At 50.7% G+C, this 16,519-nt stretch overlaps 1 pseudogene across 1 annotated transcript; it reads left to right on the forward strand.

Annotated features, from left to right (window-relative positions):
* The first annotated feature begins 552 nt into the window (after positions 1-552).
* Positions 553-15,658, forward strand: LOC149408123 (65-kDa microtubule-associated protein 5-like; annotated as a pseudogene). Its single transcript, XR_016300766.1, has 7 exons — positions 553-570; positions 650-853; positions 958-1,203; positions 1,283-1,498; positions 13,889-14,088; positions 14,521-14,680; positions 15,298-15,658. The product of XR_016300766.1 is annotated as a 65-kDa microtubule-associated protein 5-like (transcript).
* Positions 15,659-16,519: the final 861 nt, after the last annotated feature.

Below are 16,519 nucleotides of genomic sequence, written 5' to 3' on the forward strand. Positions count from 1 at the left end.
TAAAGATATTTGATGCTCCGATATTCAGTCCAAGTAGTACCTGAAAAGAATTGAAATTTGGAAAACATTGGAAGTATCTATTCAAATCACACGCCCATATTAATTTATCACAATATGACTGTTAGATAACTAACTTGTCCCGCGTATCCTAAATTCTTAATGGTAGTCTTCAGTGATTTTAGGCAATCTTTGATATCCTAAAATGATACAACCAAATAAAAAAGGGTTTATATAGCATTTATACTTGAGATAAAAGTAGAACAAGCAGTATCATAGTTAAGTACCGAAATATTAGGGATGTAACTCCCTTCACCACTCTCATCACTTGCATCCACACCAAAGTTCCCTGTCTCATAAATTTGCTTGACCACCTCAAAGTTGTGATCAAATGCATTTTTCGCAATGGATGTACTCAAAAGATGCTGGAGCTGCAGGAACAAAAGAACAAGATTCTATCAACAAAACCATCATTGAGAAACAAACAATATAAGAAATAAATAAATTAGAAAGCATCATTTTTTTTTATTGTGAACTGTTTTCTTCCTCTTCTTTATGTTTGATGATGATGATGTAACCTAAATATTGTTTCAATTTTCCCTCAAAATTTGTGAATCCTCTTTTTTTTTAATAATATTTTTTTACTGTACAGATTATTTGGGATGAAATTGGAGGAAGTGATGGCGAGCGAGATAAGATGCTTCTGCAGCTAGAGCAGGAATGCCTTGATTTATACCGGTGGAAAGTCGAAAACACCCGAAAGTATAGGGAAACTCTGAACCAGTCATTGGCCGACTGCGAGGTCGAAATCAAAAACATCATTTCAGCTCTCGGAGAACACGCTTCGTTCTCTCGGGTGTGTTCCTTTTACCCTATGTTGTTTTGATTCCCATATTGTTTTACGATGTGTCTTTTGTATTGAGTTCGTTATTGTTCATGTTGCTTGGCGTGTTTGAGAAGGGAAAAGGCTCACTAAAGAACCAAATAGCGTCGTTGAAGCCTATTTTGGAGGACTTGAGGGCAAGGAAGAAAGAGAGAATTGATGAGTTTGTGGATATCCGGTCACAGATTGCGGCGATATGTGCTGAGATAGCTGGGAATGGTCAGTCTAAAAACAATGGGGATGTAAAGACTGAAGACTCTGATTTAACTGCAAAAAGATTGACAGAGCTCAAGTTGCACCTTAAGGAACTTCAGAGCGAAAAGGTGCTTGGAGGAATATTTATATTTAGAGTGTATTTAAGATTTTAGGTGTGGGCCTACGTCATCCTATATTCTTTTTCAGGCTTTACGGTTGCAGAGAGTTAACAGCTATCTCAGAAACATTCATGAGCTGTCAGTTGTTCTGAAAGTTGATTTCTTAGAAACCGTTCATGAAATTCACCCAAGCTTGGGCAATTCATCGGGTGGTTACTCGAAGAGCATAAGCAATGATACATTGGCTAGATGTACGGATTTCATCAGCTTGCTCAAGCAACAAAAACAACAAAGACTAGAAAAGGTGTCTTTTTTTTCCCCCATATTCCTGCTTGCCATTCTTGCTTCACACACGCTTTCAAATATCTATGTGTGAATGATGATCTTGTTTTACTTCAGATGTTGCTCAATAGTTTTTAGCGGTGTAGGTAACAACCAATGTTCCAAACGAAATAGCCTCATACATCTCATACAGCAACCTATTCTTTAGTAATAAATAATTTAAATTCAGTTTTTATTTCCTTTCTTAAGTTTATGATTTTTTTTTGTTTTGATTTCTGTTTTGAACCTTATCTTTTTTATTATTAAAAATATTAGTAAGGTCTTATGCTTTCCTGGTCTCCACCTTAGAAATTTATTTCAATAATTGTTTAAATGTGTTAGAATATTTATTATTATTATTATTTTTTTTCTGTTTTGAGTTTTTTATTATTTCTTTCTATTTTTTCTTTTTTGTAGCCGTTGTCGCTGTTTTTCGGACAACTATTTAGGAGCCCAAAGTGGTTAGACCCAAGGCCAGACCAACACTAGTACAAAAAATAGCAACAGGTGCGACTTTTTTCGCACCCGAAAGTCAATTTTCGCACCCAATGATACCTTTGGGTGCGACTTTCGGTGCGACTTTTTCGCACCCGAAAGTCCGCACCTAATGATCTTAGGTGCGAAAAGTCGCACCCGAAAGTCATGACTTTCGGGTGCGAATTTTCGCACCCAAAATCGCACCCAAATTGAACAAAAAACGCACCCGAAAGTTAGCGGGAAGGGCATTGGGTGCGACTTTTCCGCACCCAATAGTCTGTCTCGACACTTTTGGGTGCGACAAAGTCGCACCCAATGCCCTTTTCGCCAACTTTTGGGTGCGACAAAGTCGCACCCAATGCCTTTTTCGCCAATTTTTGGGTGCGTAATTCGCACCCGATAGTTTGGTATATATTTTTGAAATGTTTTTTTTTTACGTTTTTCTTTTAATTTTTCTGCAGCAAAACAAGTTCCAAACAATTTCAAAACAGGCTAAAACAAATAAAAAAACAACACTAATTTCTCATTACAAATGTCATTATCATTCATTGATAAACAAACATCCAAACATAATCGCACAACACAAACCAAACAGCTTACTAAATAAATAAAATAAAAAACCTAAATTGAGAGACGAGGCTTTGGATCGGAACCTAGGTATTTGACTAACTTCCAACGCCGAGGCTTCGGATCGGAACCGACGGCGAGGCTGCGAGAGGCGAACCAGGTCTTCAGACCTACAACAAGAAATAGAGGGAGACAAAGTTAGAGAGAGAGTCGGACAGAGAGAAGAAGATGAAACTCACATGAGGTCCGGCGGCGGCGTTTTGTGCTGGGTTCCGCCGAGAAAAAACGAAGAAGACGAGAGGGAATGAAGGAGAGATGCACGGTGGAGGAGGTCGGAGTGGAGTGGTGGTGGTTGGAGATAACGTAGGAGAGAACTCGGAGAGAGAGAGAGAGGCTCGGGTTTAGAAGTGTAGATTAAATGAAAAATGAAGTGCAGATTTGTTTTATATCATGACCCAGAATATGGGTGCGACTTTTCCGCACCCAATAGTCTGTCTCGACACTTTTGGGTGCGACAAAGTCGCACCTAAAGGTATTTCACAAAAAAAGGGGGGAAAGTTGACCGCTCAAAAGTGAAAAAATTGAAAGAAGACCGCTCAAAAGAAGTTGGACTTTTGGGTGCGACAAAGTCGCACCTACTGGCATTTCACAAAAAAAGGGGGAAAGTTGACCGCTCAAAAGTGAAAAAATTGAAAGAAGACCGCTCAAAAGAAGTTGGACTTTTGGGTGCGACAAAGTCGCACCTAAAGGTATGTCTAGACTTTTGGGTGCGACTTTGTCGCACCTAAAAGTATGTCTAGACTTTTGGGTGCGACAAAGTCGCACCTAAAGGTATGTCTAGACTTTTGGGTGCGACTTTGTCGCACCTAAAAGTATGTCTAGACTTTTGGGTGCGACTTTGTCGCACCTAAAAGTATGTCTAGACTTTTGGGTGCGACTTTGTCGCACCCAAATTTAAAAAAACAGAGAAATTTTTTGTGCGACTTCAGTGACTTTTGGGTGCGAAAAATCGCATCGAAAGTAGTTTTGGGTGCGACTTTTAGGTGCGACTTTGTCGCACCCAAATTCATCCGCACCGAAAGACACTATTTGTTGTAGTGCAAGTGGTCTCACTTCGGTTCGAGCGTGTCGGGCTTGGTATCCTAAGCCGTCCCTTAGCTGTTGGTGGTGTTAATCTCGTCCAGGCACCTGAAAAGCAAGCAGAAAGAGGTGTGAACTACAAAGGGGAAACAGAGGGGGTGCCTCTGTTTACCTCTCCGACGCTCAACATTAGTAGGATTCAGGTGGATATAGAGGGTTTAAGTGTTTAGAGGCCGAGACTTAAGAGAAACGAGCGAGGTACGAGTTCGACAGCGTCTCTGTACTCAAGAATGGATTACCTGGACCAAGGGAGGGGCCTTGGTATTTATAGGCGACAAAGGGGCATTTTGGGCATCCCCTTGGCCGAAGGCCGGGTCTGAGTCGGCCATGGAGGAAGGCCGGGTCTGAGTCGCCCAAGGAGGAAGGCCGGGTCTGAGTCGGCCACGGAGGAAGGCCGAGTCTGAGTCGGCCACGGAGGAAGGCCGAGTCTGAGTCGGCCATGGAGGAAGGACGGGTCTGAGTCGGCGACGGAGGAAGGCCGAGTCTGAGTCGGCCACGGAGGAATGCCGGGTCTGAGTCAGCCACGGAAGAAGGCCGGGTCTGAGTCGGCCACGGAGGAAGGCCGGGTCTGAGTCGGCCAGGGAGGAAGGCCGAGTTTGAGTCGGCCATGGAGGAAGGCCGGGTCTGAGTCGGCCATGGAGGAAGGCCGGGTCTGAGTCGGCCATGGAGGAAGGCCGGGTCTGAGTCGGCCATGGAGGAAGGCCGGGTCTGAGTCGGCCATGGAGGAAGGCCGGGTCTGAGTCGGCCATGGAGCTCGGAGGCCGGCTCTGGGTCATCCATGGAGATCGGAGGCCGGCTCTGGGTCGTCCATGTAGCTCGGAGGATGGCTCTGGGTCGGCCTTGGAGACGAGGGCCGAGCTAAGGAGGCCGAGATGAGGCCGAGCTCGTGAGGCCGAGCTGAGGCCGAGCTAAGGAGGCCGAGCTGAGGCCGAGCTGAGGCCGAGTTAAGGCCGAGCTCGTGAGGCCGAGCTGAGGCTGAGCTAAGGAGGCCGAGCTGAGGCCGAGCTCGGGAGGCCAAGCTGAGGCCGAGCTAAGGAGGCAGAGCTGAGGCCGAGCTCGTGAGGCCGAGCTGAGGCCGAGCTAAGGAGGCCAAGCTTAGGCCGAGCTCGTGAGGCCGAGCTGAGGCCGAGCTAAGGAGGCCTAGCTGAGGCCGAAGTCGAGCTCACCAGGTGGTCTCACTTCGGCTCGAGCGTGTCGGGCTTGGTATCCCAAGCCGTACCTTAGCTGTTGGTGGTGTTAATCTCGTCCAGGCACCTGAAAAGCAAGATGAAAGAGGTGTGAACTACAAAGGGGAAACAGAGGGGGTGCCTCTGTTTACCTCTCCGACGCTCAACATTAGTAGGATTCAGGTGGATATAGAGGGTTTAAGTATTTAGAGGCCGAGACTTAAGAGAAACGAGCGAGGTACGAGTTCGACAGCGTCTCTGTACTCAAGAATGGATTACCTGGACCAAGGGAGGGGCCTTGGTATTTATCGGCGACAAAGGGGCATTTTGGGCATCCCCTTGGCCGAAGGCCGAGTCTAAGTCGGCCATGGAGGAAGGCCGGGTCTGAGTCGGCCATGGAGGAAGGCCGGGTCTGAGTCGGCCATGGAGCTCGGAGGCCGGCTTTGAGTCGGCCATGGAGGAAGGCCGAGTCTGAGTCGGCCACGGAGGAAGGCCGAGTCTGAGTCGGCCACGGAGGAAGGCCTAGTCTGAGTCGGCCATGGAGGAAGGCCGGGTCTGAGTCGGCGACAGAGGAAGGCCGAATCTGAGGCGGCCACGGAGGAAGGCCGGGTCTGAGTCGGCCACGGAGGAAGGCCGGGTCTGAGTCGGCCACGGAGGAAGGCCGGGTCTGAGTCGGCCACGGAGGAAGGCCGGGTCTGAGTCCGCCAGGGAGGAAGGCCGAGTCTGAGTTGGCCATGGAGGAAGGCCGGGTCTGAGTCGGCCATGGAGGAAGGCCGGGTCTGAGTTGGCCATGGAGGAAGGCCGGGTCTGAGTCGGCCATGGAGGAAGGCCGGGTCTGAGTCGGCCATGGAGGAAGGCCGGGTCTGAGTCGGCCATGGAGGAAGGCCGGGTCTGAGTCGGCCATGGAGCTCGGAGGCCGGCTCTGGGTCGTCCATGGAACTCGGAGGTCGGCTCTGGGTCGTCCATGTAGCTCGGAGGCCGGCTCTGGGTCGGCCTTGGAGACGAGGGCCGAGCTAAGGAGGCCGAGCTGAGGCCGAGCTCGTGAGGCCGAGCTGAGGCCGAGCTAAGGAGGCCGAGCTAAGGAGGCCGATTTAAGGCTGAGCTCGTGAGGCCGAGCTGAGGCCGAGCTAAGGAGGCCGAGCTGAGGCCGAGCTAAGGAGGCCGAACTGAGGCCGAGCTCGGGAGGCCGAGCTGAGGCCGAGCTAAGGAGGCCGAGCTGAGGTTGAGCTCGTGAGGCCGAGCTGAGGCTGAGCTAAGGAGGCCAAGCTGAGGCCGAGCTGTGGCCGAGCTAAGGAGGCCGAGCTGAGGCCGAGCTAAGGAGGCCGAGCTGAGGCCGAGCTGAGGCCGAAGTCGAGCTCACCAGGTCGAGGTCGAGCTCGCAAGGCTGAGGTCGAGCTCGTCAGGCCGAGGTCGAGCTGAGGTCGAGTTGAGGCCGAGGTCGAGCTCGTCAGGCCGATCTTTGGCCCCTTGGTCGTGGGACCCCGCGGACGCTCGCGGGCGCCGTCGACCCGGAACGGACCGACAACATTAGCCCCCCGAGTTTGCGGTCGAGCGTAGGTCGAGTGGAAACTCAAAATCTACACTTTACGCGGATGCGGGATGAACGCTCCCGGGTTTGCGTCACGGGGAACAGCCTTTGCGCGTCGCGAGTGACGGCCTTGGTGCGTCACGAGGGACGACTTTTGTGTGCCGCGAGGGATGACTCATTGTGCGTCACGAGGGACGGCCTTTGTGCGTCGCAAGGGACGGCTTTTGTGCACCGCGAGGGAGACTTATTGTGCATCGCGAGGGACAGCCTTTGTGCGTCGCAAGGGACGGCTTTTGTTTCGAGTTGATCGTGCGTGGCTTATTTTCTCGACCTACCAATGAAGGCGTGATCGATTTGCACGGCTTTATTGTGCGCGGCTTATTTTCTCGACCTACCATTGAAGGCGTGATCGATTAGCACGACTTTATTGTGCGTGGCTTATTTTCTCGACCTACCAATAAAGGCGTGATCGATTTGCACGGCTTTATTGTGCGTGGCTTATTTTCTCGACCTACCAATGAAGGCGTGATCGATTAGCACGACTTTATTGTGCGCGGCTTATTTTCTCGACCTACCATTGAAGGCGTGATCGATTAGCACGACTTTATTGTGCGTGGCTTATTTTCTCAACCTACCATTGAAGGCGTGATCGATTAGCACGACTTGGGCCTCGGGGGGCCTCAGTGTCACGTTTGTGTGACCGAGTTTCCCACGGACGCTGGCTAGACCAGGTACGCCCGGTGGACGCAAGCCTTTGAAACCCATTTGAAACTCGCTGCCTTTCGGCTCACGAGCTGGGCGGCGAGCACGGTGCCACATTCCCGTGGCAAGGCTTCCCGTGGACGTTGGCTAGACCAGATACGCCCGGCGGACGCAAGCCTTTGAAACCCATTTGAAACTCGCGGCCTTGCGGCTCACGAGCTTGGCGGTGAGCGCGGGCTCGGGACTCAACTCGAGGACTCACGTAGAACCTGCACGAGGAGTATCAGTCGACTTGTGGACTCGGGACTCAACTCGAGGACTCATGTAGAGCCTGCACGAGGAGTCACGTGAAGAGTCGGCACGAGGAGTGTTAGTCGACTCATGGACTCGAACTCGACTCGAGGAATGAACTCGTCTCGAGGAGACATGTAGAGTTGGCACGAGGAGTATTAGTCGACTCGTGGACTCGGTACCCGACTCGAGGAGTGAACTCAACTCGAGGAGAAATGTAGAGTCGGCACGAGGAGTAGCTAGTCAACTCGTGGACTCGGTACTCGACTCGAGGAGTGAACTCAACTCGAGGAGAAATGTAGAGTCGGCACGAGGAGTAGCTAGTCGACTCGTGGACTCGGTACTCGACTCGAGGAATGAACTCAACTCGAGGAGAAATGTAGAGTCGGAACGAGGAGTAGCTAGTCGACTCGTGGACTCGGTACTCGACTCGAGGAGTGAACTCAACTCGAGGAGGAAAGTAGGTCGTCTCTCTCTGGGACCTCCGGCCTGACCATCAGCCCCTTGAGACTTTACTATTATTATTATTTGTTTTCTGTTTCGAGAGAGTTAGCCCAACACGTTTGGGTGAACTGACGAACCGAATCCAAAGACGTTTGGACGAAGTGATGAAGTCGCTCTAGCTCGACTAGACGAAGTGGCGAGCTCGACAGACGAGGTGACGAGCTCGACCAGGCGAAGTGACGAGCTCGACCAGGCGAGGTGACGAGCTCGACAAGGCGAGGTGGCGAGCTCGACCAGGCGAGGTGACGAGCTCGACCAGACGAGGTGACGAGCTCGACCAGATGAGCTTGACTAAGCGAGGTGGCGAGCTTGACAAGGCGAGGTGGCGAGCTCGACTAGGCGAGGTGGCGAGCTCGACTAGGCGAATTGGAGAGCTCGGCGAACTGACGAGTCTCGACTTGGCGAACTGACGAGCTCGACTTGGTGAACTGACGAGCTCGACTTGGCGAAGTGGCGAGCTCGACTAGGCGAAGTGGCGAGCTCGACTTGGCGCGAACTGGCGAGCTCGACTAGGCGAACTGACGAGCTCGACTAGGCGAAGTGGAGAGCTCGGCGAACTGACGAGCTCGACTTGGTGAACTGACGAGCTCGACTTGGCGAGCTCGACTAGGCGAATTGGAGAGCTCGGCGAATTGACGAGCTCGACTTGGCGAACTGACGAGCTCGACTAGGCGAACTGACGAGCTGGAATAGGCGAAGTGGCGAGCTTGACTTGGCGAACTGACGAGCTCGACTTGGCGAAGTGGCGAGCTCGACTAGGCGAAGTGGCGAGCTCGACTTGGCGCGAACTGACGAGCTCGACTAGGCGAACTGACGAGCTCGACTTCCCAACAATTCGTTACTCAACTCGAGGACTCATGTGGAGTCTGCACGAGGAGTTACGTGAAGACTCGGCACAAGGAGTATCAGTCAACTCGTGGACTCGGACTCAACTCGAGGACTCATGTAGAGCCTGCACGAGGAGTTACTTGATAAGTCTTTCCTTGGGACCTCCGGCCTAACCATCGGCCCCTTGAGACTTTGTTATACTTTTGTTTTTGTTTTTGAGTTGTTTTTTTTTTGTTGAGCGAGTGAGCTCTAGTTTGAGCTCTAGTTTCGTTGAGCATTGTTTCCCATTAGCCCCCCGAGTTTCTTGTGTACTCGCAGAGGAGACTAGAAATTATAATGCAACAAGATAAAGGCGTCGAGGCGAAATGTAATCTAATTACCATGTCGAAATAGTCAAAAATTACATTCCCAGGCCATTGGCCTTATTGAAATTCGAAATTGTCTTAAAACCGGACATAAAATGACATAAATCAGGCGTAGAGAAGACGGGAGTGGGCTTCTGTGGGTAGCCGAGGTTCGTCCTTGTCTTCGAGTTGGAAGATGGTGCTCACCATCTTTCCCTTGCCTTTCCCGTCCACGCCTTGGATGTAGCACATCCTTGCCATCGATTGATCTCCCAACATTATGGCAATCCCCTTGTCAGTTGGGAACTTCATCATCAAGTGGTAGGTGGACGTAATGGCCTTCAATCGATTGAGAATCGATCGACCGATGATGATGTTGTACGCCGAGGGCTGGTCCACGACCAGGAATGACACGACGCGAGTGACCTCGAGCCCCCCCGGCGTCCCGAAGGTGACCGGGAGATCGATAGTGCCCTCCGTCATGACCCTCTCCCCGGAGAAGCCAAAGAGTGGGGTCGAGATTGGGGTCGGTCTTAGTCCGGTCAGCTTCATCCTGTCCAACGCTGATTTGAAGATGATGTCGGCCGAGCTGCCGTTATCAATCAGGATTCTTCGGACGAGATTGTTGGCGACCGGGGCCGAGACGACTATTGCGTCATTGTGCGGGTGGAGAACTCGTGTCGCCTCTTGGCCGGTGAAGAACATGGATTCGAACGGTGTCGGGGGAGGAGCCTCGCATGCAAGGTTGATGTAGTGCGCTACCTTCCCCTGGGAGACTTCCCGCACGTATTTCTTCCTTTGCGTGCTCGAGTCCCCGAATTCTGGGCCGCCCATGATCGAGCCTACGATGTGCAGTAGTGAGTTCCCCGGTTCTCCAGTCGTTGCTAGGTCCGCAACGGTCACCGTCGCCGGACCTTTCTTTTCTTGCCGTGGGCGGCCTTCGTGCGCCGCGGCCGTCCCGATTGTTCGAAGGACGTACTCCTTCAACTTCCCATCCTGAATGAGGGCCTCGATCTGGCGCTTGAGCTGGTAACACTCGGACGTCAGGTGCCCGTGGTCTTGGTGATACTCACAGAATTTGCTTCGATCTCGCTTCGCAGGATCCCTTGTGAGTGGAACGGGGCTCCTCAGCTCGTCGCGATGCAGAGCCAGGATCCTCTCTCGCGAGGTGTTTAGAGGGGTGAATGTCGAAAATTTTCGGAAGCTGTCGACGTGCTGGGGTCCAGGCTCAGGAAGGGAGTGACCGCCATGGGCCTGGCCTCCCCTGTTTCTCCTCTTTCGAGGGTCGAGACGATCCTCGTCTTGACTGTCAAGGCGGCGACCGCCTTGCCCACCCGATTGTCGACCGTCGAAGTAGTCCTCTATCCCCATGTAGATACGGGCTCTCGACATTAGCTCCGCCATGTCCCGCGGGACTTCTCCAACGATAGACCTGAGGAAGTCGCTCGTGCGGGCTCCCTCGGTGATCGCCGTAATGGCGTCCTTATCGTCGAACCCTTCGACCTTGTGAGATTCATCGGTGAAGCGAGCGAGGTATTGTCTCAACGTCTCGTCTCTCCCTTGTCGGATGGAGAGGAGGTAGATCTTCGACTTCTTTTGTGCCACGAGCGTGGCAAAGCGGGAAAGAAAAGCCTCTCGCAAGGCCCGGAAGGACGGGATGCTCCCAGGTCTCAAACTTCGGAACCACTCAAAGCCCGACCCTGTGAGGGTCAAGCTGAAGGCTTGGCACAGGGTCGTGTCCGGCTGCCCTTGCATTATCATCCATGTCTCGTAATGTTGGATGTGGAAGTTTGGATCAGACCGTCCATCATAGGGAGGGATGGACGGCAACTTGAAGTTCCCCACGCAAGGCTGCGCGAGGATTTGAGTGGCGAAGGGAGAGTATGACTCCTCGATCCCCCCGTAAGACCTCTGCCTCCCTGATTCCCTCATCTCGATGATTTGGTTTTGGAGGCTCTGAATCATCGTGACCACATCAAGCCCGTTAGCAGGGCCGGCCGTCAGGGCCACGGGGGTCACTGGTTGGCGTTCGTTGGACGCTTGGTCCACAACATTAGCCTGAGGCCGGCCGAGAGTTGCGGCGGGAAGCACGTCCCGCCGAGAGTTGAGCCTTTGGCGGAGATCCTCCCCTCGGGAGTTTCTCTGCGCCGTCAAGCGCTCTCTAAGGTCCACGCTAGGTGCGTGGCGAGGTGAGGTCGCCCTCAGTCGGACCGTCCGGCGAGCGCTTCGGCTATCGGCCCCGTCGTCAACCAGAGTCGCTCTCTCCTCGGCGAGGGGCCGTGTCCGGCCGCCTCTTGAAACCGAGGGGGAGAGTCCCCGGGACTGTGACCATGCCAATCGTCGCGCCGGGTGCGAAGGATCGGCCAACGTACCATTGGCCCTCTCGAGTCGTGTTTGAGCGAGGCCAGGAGTTGCCTCGTTGGTCCTTGACTCCCTCACGTGGTCGGGGTCGGAGTCGTCCTGAGCGGATCGATCCTCGACGTCGTAGCCGAGGAGATTGTCGATGAGTGAGCCATCAACGCCGGGACGGTCAAGGAGCTCCGTAAGCCGCCGGGCCCTGTCCTCTCGGAGCTCGGCCTCGGGGTCGTTCACCGGATCTTGGGGCTAGCTCTCGCTATCGCGAGGTTGCCCTTCAAGACGGTGTGCGAGGCGTCGGAGACCGTACCTCGAGCTTGTCGCTCGTGTACCCGCGGAGGTAGTGGGTAGGTGACTCATCTCTCGAGAGTCGTAAGAGTGGTGAAAGTGTGGAATGGAGGGGAGAGCGTGCTAAGGTCGGTGGTCCCCTCCTTCTAGCGACAAAATGGTGTCGCTATTTTTCGGACAACTATTTAAGAGCCCAAAGTGGTTAGACCCAAGGCCAGACCAAGTGGTCTCACTTCGGCTCGAGCGTGTCGGGCTTGGTATCCCAAGCCGTCCCTTAGCTGTTGGTGGTGTTAATCACGTCCAGGCACCTGAAAAACAAGCAGAAAGAGGTGTGAACTACAAAGGGGAAACAGAGGGGGTGCCTTTGTTTACCTCTCCGACGCTCAACATTAGTAGGATTGAGGTGGATATAGAGGGTTTAAGTGTTTAGAGGCCGAGACTTGAGAGAAATGAGCGAGGTACGAGTTCGACAGCGTTTCAGTACTCAAGAATGGATTACCTAGACCAAGGGAGGGGCCTTGGTATTTATAGGCGACAAAGGGGCATTTTGGGCATCCCCTTGGCCGAAGGCCGGGTCTGAGTCGGCCATGGAGGAAGGCTGGGTCTGAGTCGGCCATGGAGGAAGGCCGGGTCTGAGTCGGCCATAAAGGAAGGCCGGGTCTGAGTCGGCCATGGAGGAAGGCCGGGTTTGAGTCGTCCATGGAGGAAGGCCGAGTCTGAGTCGGCCATGGAGGAAGGCCGGGTCTGAGTCGGCCATGGAGGAAGGCCGGGTCTGAGTCGGCCATGGAGGAAGGCCGAGTCTGAGTCGGCCATGGAGGAAGGCCGGGTCTGAGTCGGCCATGGAGGAAGGCCGGATCTGAGTCGGCCATGGAGGAAGGCCGGGTCTGAGTCGGCCATGGAGGAAGGCCGAGTCTGAGTCGGCCATGGAGGAAGGCCGGGTCTGAGTCGGCCATGGAGGAAGGCCGGGTCTGAGTCGGCCATGGAGGAAGGCCGGGTCTGAGTCGGCCATGGAGGAAGGCCGGGTCTGAGTCGGCCATGGAGGAAGGCCGGGTCTGAGTCGGCCATGGAGGAAGGCCGGGTCTGAGTCGGCCATGGAGGAAGGCCGGGTCTGAGTCGGCCATGGAGGAAGGCCGGGTCTGAGTCGGCCATGGAGGAAGGCCGGGTCTGAGTCGGCCATGGAGGAAGGCCGGGTCTGAGTCGGCCATGGAGGAAGGCCGGGTCTGAGTCGGCCATGGAGGAAGGCCGGGTCTGAGTCGGCCATGGAGGAAGGCCGGGTCTGAGTCGGCCATGGAGGAAGGCCGGGTCTGAGTCGGCCATGGAGGAAGGCCGAGTCTGAGTCGGCCATGGAGGAAGGCCGGGTCTGAGTCGGCCATGGAGGAAGGCCGGGTCTGAGTCGGCCATAGAGGAAGGCCGGGTCTGAGTCGGCCATGGAGGAAGGCCGAGTCTGAGTCGGCCATGGAGGAAGGCCGGGTCTGAGTCGGCCATGGAGGAAGGCCGGGTCTGAGTCGGCCATGGAGGAAGGCCGGGTCTGAGTCGGCCATGGATGAAGGCCGGGTCTGAGTCGGCCATGGATGAAGGCTGGGTCTGAGTCGGCCATGGAGCTCGGAGGCCGGGTCTGAGTCGTCCATGGAGCTCGGAGGCCGGCTCTGGGTCGTCCATGGAGCTCGGAGGCCGGCTCTAGGTCGTCCATGGAGCTTGGAGGCCGGCTCTGGGTCGGCCTTGGAGACGAGGGCCGAGATAAAGAGGCCGAGCTGAGGCCGAGCTCGTGAGGCCGAGCGGAGGCCGAGCTAAGGAGGTCGAGCTGAGGCCGAGCTAAGGAGGCCGAGCTGAGGCCGAGCTCGTGAGGCCGAGCTAAGGCCGAGCTAAGGAGGCCGAGCTGAGGCCGAGCTCGGGAGGCCGAGCTGAGGCCGAGCTAAGGAGGCCGAGCTCGTGAGGCCGAGTTGAGGCCGAGCTAAGGAGGCCGAGCTGAGGCCGAGCTGAGGCCGAGATAAGTAGGCCGAGCTGAGGCCGAAGTCGAGCTCACCAGGTCGAGGTCGAGCTCGCCAGGCCGAGGTCGAGCTCGTCAGGCCGAGGTCGAGTTGAGGCCGAGGTCGAGCTCGTCAGGCCGATCTTTGGCCCCTTGGCCGTGGGACCCCGCGGACGCCCGCGGGCGCCGTCGACCCGTAACGGACCGACAACAGTAGCTCCAAGATCTTGGTACGTTGTTGGTTCAACTATGGAATCTGCTGGAGATACCAACTGACGAGCAAAAAACATTCGATCAGCATGACGAGGGAGCTGGTATTCAAGCGGCAAATGGAGCTTGAGAAAAGATACAGAGGGGTCCATATGGAAGTAGACAGTGATTCAGCGCGGAAGATTCTCAACAATCTCATTGATTCTGGTTTATTGCTATCCTTGTCTCTTTATTATCGCAGTCAGATAAATAATTTACGTGTATTGATTTACAGTTTGGATTTTGTGATTAGTTTTTTTTTTGTCCTTTTGATTCAACATTTAATTATAGTCTCTCTCTCCTTGGTTTATTCTTACTTTAATTTTACTCATACACTCAGTATTTTCGTTGGTGATTCATGGTTTTTGGTTGATTGAGATTTTGGACTGACTTATTGATTTTTATTGTTATTTCTAGGGTTTGAGATTGGAATCAGATTTGGGGATCCCGAAATTGTGGTTGTTTGGATTGATTTCGTTGGTGATTCATGGTTTTTGGTTGATTAAGATTTTGGACTGACTTATTGATTGAGTTTAAATTGAAGCTTGTAAGTCTAATTTGGTGAGGACTGTCGTTGGAAACTGACATATTTGTTTTCAGAGTCTGTGGCTTCGTGTGTAGGTAATTTTAGCTCTTTGACACTTGGGAAGCTTGGCTTTATGTTGATCCTTCTGGATTTGGTAATCTGATTCCTATAGGTGGAAGTGGAGTCAAGTTAAGACGTGGATACTCAAAATCAGACTCATCAAAACCAACGCAGGTCTGATCGATAATAAATTTGTTGAACATTTTTCCACACTTTAATTTTATTGTTTATACCTGAATCATAGTTTTTTTTATTATGTATTGTTAGGACCTCTATCCCATATTCTTGGAGAATTTTAAATTAGCATGGTATAAACGATCACATTGTTTAAATCATGTTTAAATTGATTTGTGGCGAGGGGAAAAAAGTTATTTTGTTTAAATGGTTAAAAACATACAGAGTTGTTTAAGATTGTCTTTTCAGGAAATTGAGGTTATTGGTATTTTCATACCCCATTTTGATTCTTGACAACTTCATTTCAAAAGAAATTAAAACCTTGATAGACTAAAATATCTATATGAGCTATAAAGTAATGCATATTTGTGAGCTTGAAGTCCAATAAACCGACATGAGTCATTTTCATACTTCGCTTGACATGTATTATCGATGTGTAAAAGATGTCCGTACTGGTTCTGGTTAGTTGGTTGGTGGTGTAGCTATTCAAAGAATGAAATGAGATATTTTGAACTTCTTCTGTGCATAAATTCTGTTTTAAACACGATTGTCATCGGCACTTGGCCCTTAAACTGAGTTTCTCTAAATACAGTTGGGTTGTGATTTGTTTTATTCAGGTTTGGAATTGTGATTTTCGATACAAGTTTACAGGTTGACCGACCTCCATTCTTTCAACCATGAGCAGCAAAACAAAGAACCACCCAGTGGCGATCATCAAGACCGACAACACACAGTCCAAACCACAAAGGAAGATCACTCCCCATCAACATCAATGTCTAACAAAAAACAACAAATTTGAGTCAACCATGTGTTCTTAAATTACTTTTAAACTTTTTGGTTTCTACATTTTCCTTCCTTCTATTTCTCTATCAAGACTTCTATCTTTTCACTTTTAATTTACTTACGTCAATTTTTATTTTTTTCAAAACATGTTATTGACTATATATTGCCTTTAAATTTTTGCAATTATTATGAGACCCTCTCAAAAATTAAACTGATTACGTATTATATATGGTGGAAATATTTGATATCTTTATGTTCATTTCTAACATCATTCTTTGAAGAAAAACATGGTAAATTAAATCATATGTATTTTAATTATTTACTGATTACAACTACAAACACTTCGGACGTATTTCAGACTAGTATATATATATATATATATATATATATATATATATATATATATATATATTTCACAAGATCGGCTTGTCAAGTGGGCAAGACTGTCATTATTGGTTTTTAAGAATTAAGTGTCGGTGATTCACGGTTGTCAATTTCTCGGGATTTGCTTTTATTTTTACTTTTATTTTTACTTTTATTTTTTGGGATTTAGTCATAGGAATAGAGTAACATGTTTTTTAAATTTTTTTATCATTTTTCTGGATTATTAGGAAATAAAACATATTATTAAAGACACGCGATGAATTCTTTCTTTTGTAAAACAAATACCAAAAAGAGACGTAAGGATGAGCAACTTTGATATTCACAATCAAGATACAACAAAAAGCTTGATTTTCCAGCGAAAAAGAACCTTTAATATATATGTACTAGTGGGCGTAGAGTCATCTACCACCTAATTCTAGTATCAATTACCTTGACACTCTAATAATTAATACGTAAGAACTGGAAAACAATACATAGTTATTGGCGTGACCACAGTACTAAACCCGTTTTCATCAGTCTTGTCGTACTCTTTTAAATATTAGGAAGGAAATCGTATTGTATTATTGACAATGCCAACAAATTCCGTGACGAATCACACTTTGATATATATATATATATATATATATATATATATATATATATATATATATATATATATATATATATATATAT

Source organism: Urtica dioica, chromosome 1 (assembly GCF_054948205.1).
Source record: "Urtica dioica subsp. dioica isolate 48M chromosome 1, U.dioica_male_clone48M_v1_H2, whole genome shotgun sequence".
Taxonomy (NCBI): Eukaryota; Viridiplantae; Streptophyta; class Magnoliopsida; order Rosales; family Urticaceae; genus Urtica; species Urtica dioica.